Source organism: Phasianus colchicus, chromosome 3 (genome assembly GCF_987193195.1).
Source record: "Phasianus colchicus chromosome 3, bPhaCol1.hap1.1, whole genome shotgun sequence".
Lineage (NCBI taxonomy): Eukaryota > Metazoa > Chordata > Aves > Galliformes > Phasianidae > Phasianus > Phasianus colchicus.
The window spans coordinates 44,953,897-44,962,036 of record NC_143438.1 but is presented as its reverse complement, the minus strand read 5'-3'; positions in this window follow the sequence as shown (position 1 = coordinate 44,962,036).

Here is an 8,140-nt window from a genome sequence, read left to right as displayed (position 1 = left end):
CTTATTATTTAACTTTCCGTTTGACAGTTCCTCTAGACCTTGTTAGAAGAGCAGCAAACCTTAATTGCTCACCTTGTTGCTTGCTGTCTTGGGATGACCTAGCCCAGCTGATACCTCCAAACAGCATGTGACTACTTGTCATGTTACCTTAGCAGGTGGTCGCAAAGCTATTAATGACACTGGCAACACAAATATTAACCAGTCTTTTTCACACTACAGCTTTTCTACTTCTCATTCTCTGGTGCTGGAACCCATTTTGTCACTTTTGCCACTCTAGCTGAAACACTGACACTTAGCAGTTAAGTTGTACCACTGACTTAAGCAGTTTCTCTGTGCTTTGTGGAAGGAAAAAAGATACAAAGAACTGCGGACGTTTTAAAAAGATATTTTTTTAAGCCCTTATTTCAGTAAGCAAGCTCTGACATTCTGAATACAATACCATGCTGGTCTTAGCACACTTTGATTTCAATTTACAGATTAAGGAAGCATGGTTGATATTTGTGCTTATGTCTTCTGCCACCTTGTGCCTAAACAGTTTGCTTTTTTAGGTAGTAAACTTACGGTTTACTATCATATTGATAAGATAAAATCAATTTCTAAAGCACTTGTAGGATTTCTGATGATACTGTGGGCAATAGCATGGAAGGAAGAATTATGGAAAAGTGAGTTTTAACTTGACAACAATTCTATTTTAGCTGATTTGTTTTTATATGTACCTAGAATCTTGTGTTTTTTTTTCCTGCAGTTTTTGAATTTAATAAAAATTAAGAAATCTGACTTAGATAAACTTTCTTCTTGTAATTATGTTCTGTTTGTATATAGGTAGATCGGAATTCCATTCTCTTGTACAAAAGAAGAGAAATTATTGCATTTGAGAGCCATATTTATTTAAGAATGCTTGAATGTATTTGCTTATTCATTGGAAATCGTAAAAAGTTCAGTAAACCTTTGTTTCAGATCCATTTTAGTATAACCCTAAAGAGAGTTTTGTCTCCTACTTTGATCTCTGCAACTTTTTGTGAGTCAGTGTTCATTTATATCTTAACAAGAATTTGCACTGTGGCATGGAACGAGGGTGGGAAAGAAAACAATTCTTACTGTCCTGTTTCCTCATATGGAGTTTCAGCTGTCAAGCCAACCCTTGTTGATCTTTAATGATGGACTACTAGAATGACCTGCACAACTATTGGGAGACCATAAAGGGAGGGAAAAAAGGGAAGCTGAGAACTAGGTACAATTCTAGATCTGCTAGTATTAAATGTGGAAGTTGGTGGCACTGCATGTGGCAGGTGGGTTGGAGATTCATGATCCTTAAGGTCCCTTCCAACCCTTACCATTCTGTGATCTGCTCTATCTTGTGGAAGCAGATCATTGTTCTTCACAGGCTGTGGTTTGGAATAGTCCATTCCCCTTCTTCGGGGTGTTTGTGTGCATTGTTTCTTTCTAATAGTGAGCCCAGCACACTTTACCACTTTTATCACTGCACTGGTCAGATGCTGCTAGGTCTTTTAGCCCCTGGTAGTTTTTTTCATACTACAGAATATACACAACAGTGTCTCTTGATAAGCAAGCATGGCAAACAAAAACAAACAAACGAACAAAAATGTGGCAGAAAAAGTATTTTTTGGAACATCTGTTCCAAAGTAGTGATGGTTTCTTGACTTCATGAAACAGTGATAAGTGGATCCTGGCCATATAATGGTGATGTTTTGAAACTGATTGCAGTATGGTTATGATTTAATCCACTAAGTTCCTGAAGTGGCACAATGTTAGTAGTATTTCCAGTCGGTATTGTATCTTCTACCAAAGCTTACATTCATCTCTATCAAGAAACTGATGCAGTGATTATTTCTATAAAGTTTTTAGGTCTGCCTATAATAGACACTCAAAGAGTGGGCCGAGTTAACAGGTCACTTTATATACTTTATATTCTGTATAGAGTAATAGAGGCAGTATGGGAAGGCTGAAAATTTCTCTTTGGTGTAATGGTCAGTCACGACACAGAAGGAACTGAAAGTTACTGGCTTAGCAGCATGTTGCATCTCATTCACCAGACCTGGCCCTGCAGAACGGAGATACACGTTGATGTCAACATTTACTACCTATAAGGAAGGAGGAGGAGGCAGCAGAACAATGGAATGAAATCAAAAGCCAGGGTATGGTGATTTGCTAAGGCAAACTTAAGACTATGTGTTTGTGACCATGCAGAAATTTCCACATTTTCTCATTTGTGTCAAAAGTTTAATCTATGTCACTGCACTAAAGGGGCAAGAATTTCTGGCAGCAGAGACTTTGCCTTAATTGCTTTGCCATTTTATCCTTGTTAGTGAAAGTGATGTTGTAAGCTGATTGTTACTTTAAGTGCTACATTTAAGCGAGATTGGGAATCAAGTAGGCCCAAGTGTGTGAAGAATTTCTAGTGAATCCAGAAACTAATTGTTATCCCGTGGACCAGTGTTATCAGTTACGAAGGCGGTATCCTAATGGGTACGGTCGTCTTGAATAATAGCACTATATATTTCGAAGTGCCAAGTTCATATTAGGCTGACATGAGCAGGTGCAGAAGACATGAATAGCTACAGAAAGCTAACTTTGATGCTTTTTGTAAGAGCAGGCGCACTGATGGAGGTTGTCCATTAGAGGTCACTGAAGCTCTGCCAGCGAAAAAGTCTGAGCCCTGTCCTGCTAGATTGGCCACTGCTGCTTGCTTTCTCCTGCTGAGCAAACGCCCCTTGCCCAAACTTCTCTTTCAAAAGCAGCCGCTTGAAGTATAAAGTAGTGGTGAGTAGCCGTGGGCGCTGAAAATACGGCCAGAGAAGCGTACTGGTGTGTTGTGTTGATAGCAAGAAATAATTATCTGAGTGATGAAAAAGAATATTTTCTTTGTTTACAAAATTATACATGCTTAAGTGTCATCTTTGACAGCAAGAATACTTCTGCCTAAACTTCTGCCTAACTTCTAGTGAGCTGTGTGATAGGTGTAGTTGGTTTAGTTGCACTTCCAGAGGGCCCGATTCTGTAACTTCTTTAAAAACCAAGTACCTGACTGGATCTTCGTTTCCTAATAAATGTATCAAAACGTGCCTCCTCCCCAGCAGGTGATTTATTACTTATGTTTCTACTGATTAATTATTTATTTTCTTCTTAGCTTTCCTCTAATACCTGTTCTTTATACCACTACCTGATAGGTGCTCTTGAGTGAAATGATCTTCTCTTCTGACTCCAGCCACAATATGCATGACTATTTCTGGTTAAGGGTGTTTGTTATTCCTTAAAATTACGAAGGGAAAATTTTGACTTTCAGGTATTTCAGAGGTACAGTTATTACTTAAGGATGCTGTTCTATCATAGTGGATGACAGGGTCAATATCACAAAAACAAAATTGTATGTCAGTCTGTGCAAGTGCCAGCCCTAGCAGAAGTCAGCTTTCTGTGGATCCTAGCAAGTAGTTAGGAAGCATTTAGTTCTTATTTTATTTATAATCTTAAGTTTGCATTTACTGAAGATTGTGGTCTCTCAGGTGGAATACTTTTTTGTATTGAGTATGGTTTTTAATATGAAGGAATTAAGATTTTAGATTAAAATGTTAATGTTTTCCTCTAACTCAAAGTTCTTTATTACATTTTCTAAGTGCTGCATTTATGAGTTATAAAATCTGAGTGTGTATCTCAACGTGTTGGCACTTGCACTCCTATAAACACCTTTCCTACCTGGCATGAGATTATGGCTCTTAAGAGCCAGCTAGTACTGTAGCAACCAGTCACTTGTCTTCCTTGGGAACAGTGATGCAAATTCGTAGTAGCTATATGAACACAAACTGTATGGAATTATACAAGCCTGGCTAAAAAGTGGAAGAAAAAGCATAGGGCAACAAAAATTTATTGTCTAACAAACTATTAAATGACTTCAGGCTACAGATGACCGCAGTCACTTCTCCTTGGAAGAGGATGGTGGAGTTTCCAATGGTGTGTCAGCAGGGGGACAAAATCCAGACAGCTCTGATATCCCAAATTATGTATGAGATAGAACTCTGGGTGAAAGCTCTTAAGTAGCATTTTGTATTTACAGGAGCGTGTTCTAGTAGCAAAGGAAGAAAGTACCACATGAAAATTGGAACCAGAAAGACAAACAAAAACAAGTTTAAAAAAATGTGAGAATATGAAGTTGCCTAATAAGTGCACTCAGCTGAACACTGAGAAATTTCTGCAAGCGCCATGAAGAGATATGAAATGTAGCTGTAAGAGACCAGGGTCATCTACACTTAAATTAGGTCAGGCTTAAAAATGCAAAAGCTCTGTCCAAGGGCCTGGAAAAATATGCACTCATGGCTCAATAGAAGGGAGAAAAAATTGAAAATAACAATGCAGAAAGGCAATGTACTTCAAACTGAATCTCATATTGCTAACTCCAGTCATTGTTTGTAATGTCTTGCTGCAGCAAGGTGTACTGTGCTATATAAAATGCAGCCTGACATCTTAAATTGCAACTGTGGACAGTGGGGAGAAAAGTAAGAGTTGATTCTCTGGTGAAATGGTCCAGCAGAAAATGCTTTTCAGTGCAAAAAGTATCGTAGGTTGGATGTTAGGAAAAATTATTCTCAGAAGGAATGGTGAGACATTGGAACAGGCTGCCCAGGGAGGTGGTGGAGTCACCGTGCTTGAAGGTGTTCAAGGACCGTGTGGATGTGGTACTGAGGGACGCGGTTAGTAGGCTGTGATGGGCTGATGGTTGGACTAGATGACCTTATAGGACTTTTCCAACCTTAATGATTCTATAATGAGTAATAGTTGCATGCTATTAGCTGTAACAGTAAACCTAAGCTGATATAATAGTGTGCTTATTGCCACCATGTTCCTATGATTCTGATCATTTGCATTTCTTTCACTCCTGCACGTGCTACTTCGTTCACATTCCTTTTTGCTGCTTTGCTCTGCTGTCTGTCCAAATACCATTTTTTTTAAAGCATGTGGTGTTACCCTTTAGCAATATCTAGCATCAGATGGTATTTGCATTCTACTCTCATTCAGTTCAATTACTGACTGTCCACAGGGCACTAATTACCATTTCGGGAAGCTAAGGTTAATGAGTAAATTGAGTTTTATGTCTTCCTGGGTCATAAGATACTGGAATATAAAATGTATCTGGATAGGATAGATATAAACCATTGCAGTTGTGCTAGGCTCTGTTAGGAGCTCATAAAGGCACCCCTAACATTTAGGTGCCTGCTGAAACAGAAAATGTTGCTTATAAAAGGACAGTGTAGGAGAGAGAGTCTGACCAGATAAACCTTAATTTTCCCAGGAAATGGAAACACCACACAGTGAAGTCAGAAACACAAAGAGAAGTTCAGGTTTTCTGCACTAACATCAATTTTTGCTATACACTGCCCAACTCCCAATAACCTTCATAAATAACTGTTGGTCTGAGAGAGAGAAGGCTATCGGAGGGTTTTGTCTCAAGTGGTAGGCAGCTGTGGCCAGGTTCCTGCCATCTCCAAAGAGGTGAGAAAGCAGTTACAGAATCACAGAATGGCTGAGGTGGGAAAGGACCTCTGGGTTCATCTCATCCAACCAAATTAATGTCGATCTTGACTTGTTTCAGTAGTTTAAAAAACTTAAATGATTAGTCCCAGAGAAGTCCAATATGTTCCAGCTCTGCCATGAGGAGATGTCAGCAGTGAGAGGAGGAGGAGGTTCCTTATGGAAGGAAGGCACTTATGCCTTTCTCAAAGTGTTACACCTTCTAATAGAGCACTGAGGTTCACATTTTCCTGTATGGCAAAAGAGTAAATGAAATGAATAGGCAAAGAATGCAAATGTGAGTAGGGATGTAGGACAGCCAGTCCTCAGGTCTTAAATGGTGCATACCATGTAGTAATTCAGCTAAGAGCCACATCTGTGCTGTTTCTCTTGAGGCATTCAGTGCCTTTTGCTCCTCTTCTTCTCCGTCCTCTCAGCCTTCTTTGGGGTGTCCAGTGGTGACTGACCTAAGGGATCTGGGCCTGTTTCCTTCTTCCTCCAGTGTGCTGCATACAAGGCACATGTGGGCAGCCTCATCTCTGATCTCCCGTAAAATCTCTTCATTAGAAAGCATCTCAGCCATGGCCAGCACCTTGACCTCTTTCCCAACACCATGAGCTGGCAGTTCACCTTTCTCGTCTAGGTCCATCCATTGTGTGATGGAAAAGGTGGGTAGTAGGCTACTCTTTCTTTAGGCAGAAGAATTAGTGTTTGAGGAGAAAGCATAGAGAAAATGGAGGCTGGATACATTGCAGACTGAATTTAGATGAGGGAATGGAAGTGGGGGAGCAACTGGAGTAGAAACGAGACTAAAGAAGCAAATGTTAACGAGCTGCTAGAAGAGGAAACTGTGCTTGTTAGTATTAAGTCAGCACTGTCAGGCTGTCAGAGTGCGTGGCGGTGATACCTACCTTGTCAGCACTAGCTGAGCTGAGCCGAGCTCCTGGTGTGCCCCTATGAGCCTCCAGAGTCAGAAGCAGGGCAGCTGGGCACTGCAGCAGCTGCACACTGGCTTAGTATTAAGAATGTGCTGTAGGTCTTGGCAACAAAATTATTAGCGTATGACTGGAAGAATCTTTCAACTAGAATCCCTTCTGTATGTACTTTGGTCATTTCTAAAATATGTATGTAGAGCAAAATTTCTTATTCTAGCATTGCAGTGTTTGGCTTCATTTCCCATCTGCTACACAGCACAGTAGTACCAAAAGAGAGATGGAATAAAGTAGGTAAGTATTTTCTGCATAGGATAAACCTACATAATGCCATTACATTATACTTCCTTATTCCTCCCCTCTGGATACACAAACACCTAAATATAAGTTAAATGCTTTGAAAATGATAACAGTAATCAGAAGCATGTCCTTGACCATTCATCTCTGGCAGAGACATAAGGAATTCCTGAAACTTTACCCTGTTTATATGTATTTTATGGTATTACAAGACACAAAGAAAGGTCTCTCTTGCTTTTCTTTGTCGTCCCCCCCCCCCCCTTTTCTTTCTTAATTTCCAGATAATATTGCTTATATTTCAAATTCTTTTCCTTCAGTCAGATGATGGTGCTCTTTCTTAATGAATAGTAGTTATTTTCATAGAATCATAGAATCATAGAATGGTTTGGGTTGAAAGGGATCTTAAAGCCCATCCAGTCCTAACTCCATATCATGAGCAGGGCTGCCACCCACCAGATCCTCAGCTGCCCTGGGCAACCTCTTCCACAGCTTCACCATCCTCCAAGTAAACAATTTCCCCCTGACATCTAACCTATATCTCCAATCTTTTAGTTAAAACCATTCCCCCTTGTCTTATCACTATCTGCCCATGTAAAAGGTCAGTTTCCCTCCTGTTTCTAAGCTCCCTTTTATTATTATTTGTTAATATTGTTAGTCTTTCCATAACCCAGATGGACATTTCTAAGGGAATGACTACATGTATGCTTGCAGCTGTGGTCAAAACATAGTGCAGCCAAACACTGTCATGAGTATATGTGACACACCCAAAACTCACTTCCAAACAGTGTTGGGGCTGCATTTTAAGAGCTCATTTTAGTTCTTAGATCTCTCCATGAGAATCAAAATGCCTGTTGTTGCATGATTAGCCAAGACCCAGCAGACACCCACTGAAGCTGTGTGTAGGTATCTGGGTTCACATCCTTGGTAACTGTTCTCTCTTGACAAAAGCAGAATGGATTGGAATTGTGATTCTGAACCTGCTTGATAACTTTTTAATAAGGTTTTCTTTTTCTCATTATAGACACAAATTTCAGATCTAGGGTTCTGGTGTATCCAGAGCTCTTTCCAAAGTTACCTTTGATTATATTCACTCGTGATTCTAGTCTTGAAGAGACTGTAATTTCTTCCTCACATTTTGAAAGGTTAATCTCATTAGCAGTAAGAGGTCACATCATATGGTTAAAGAAAAATAGTAACATATGTCTAAATTTCCTGTGTGAGCAGAGTATGAAAGGAGTAAGAAGGAGTCGTCGTATCACGTACTTACCTCATCAAAATCTGGATGCTTAAATTGGATTTCCACACCACATCATTCTCAGGAGTCATCATCTCTTTCACTGGTAGGAAAGTCAAGAGAAATTGTGCTCCTAATTTATGTATCACAATGCCTT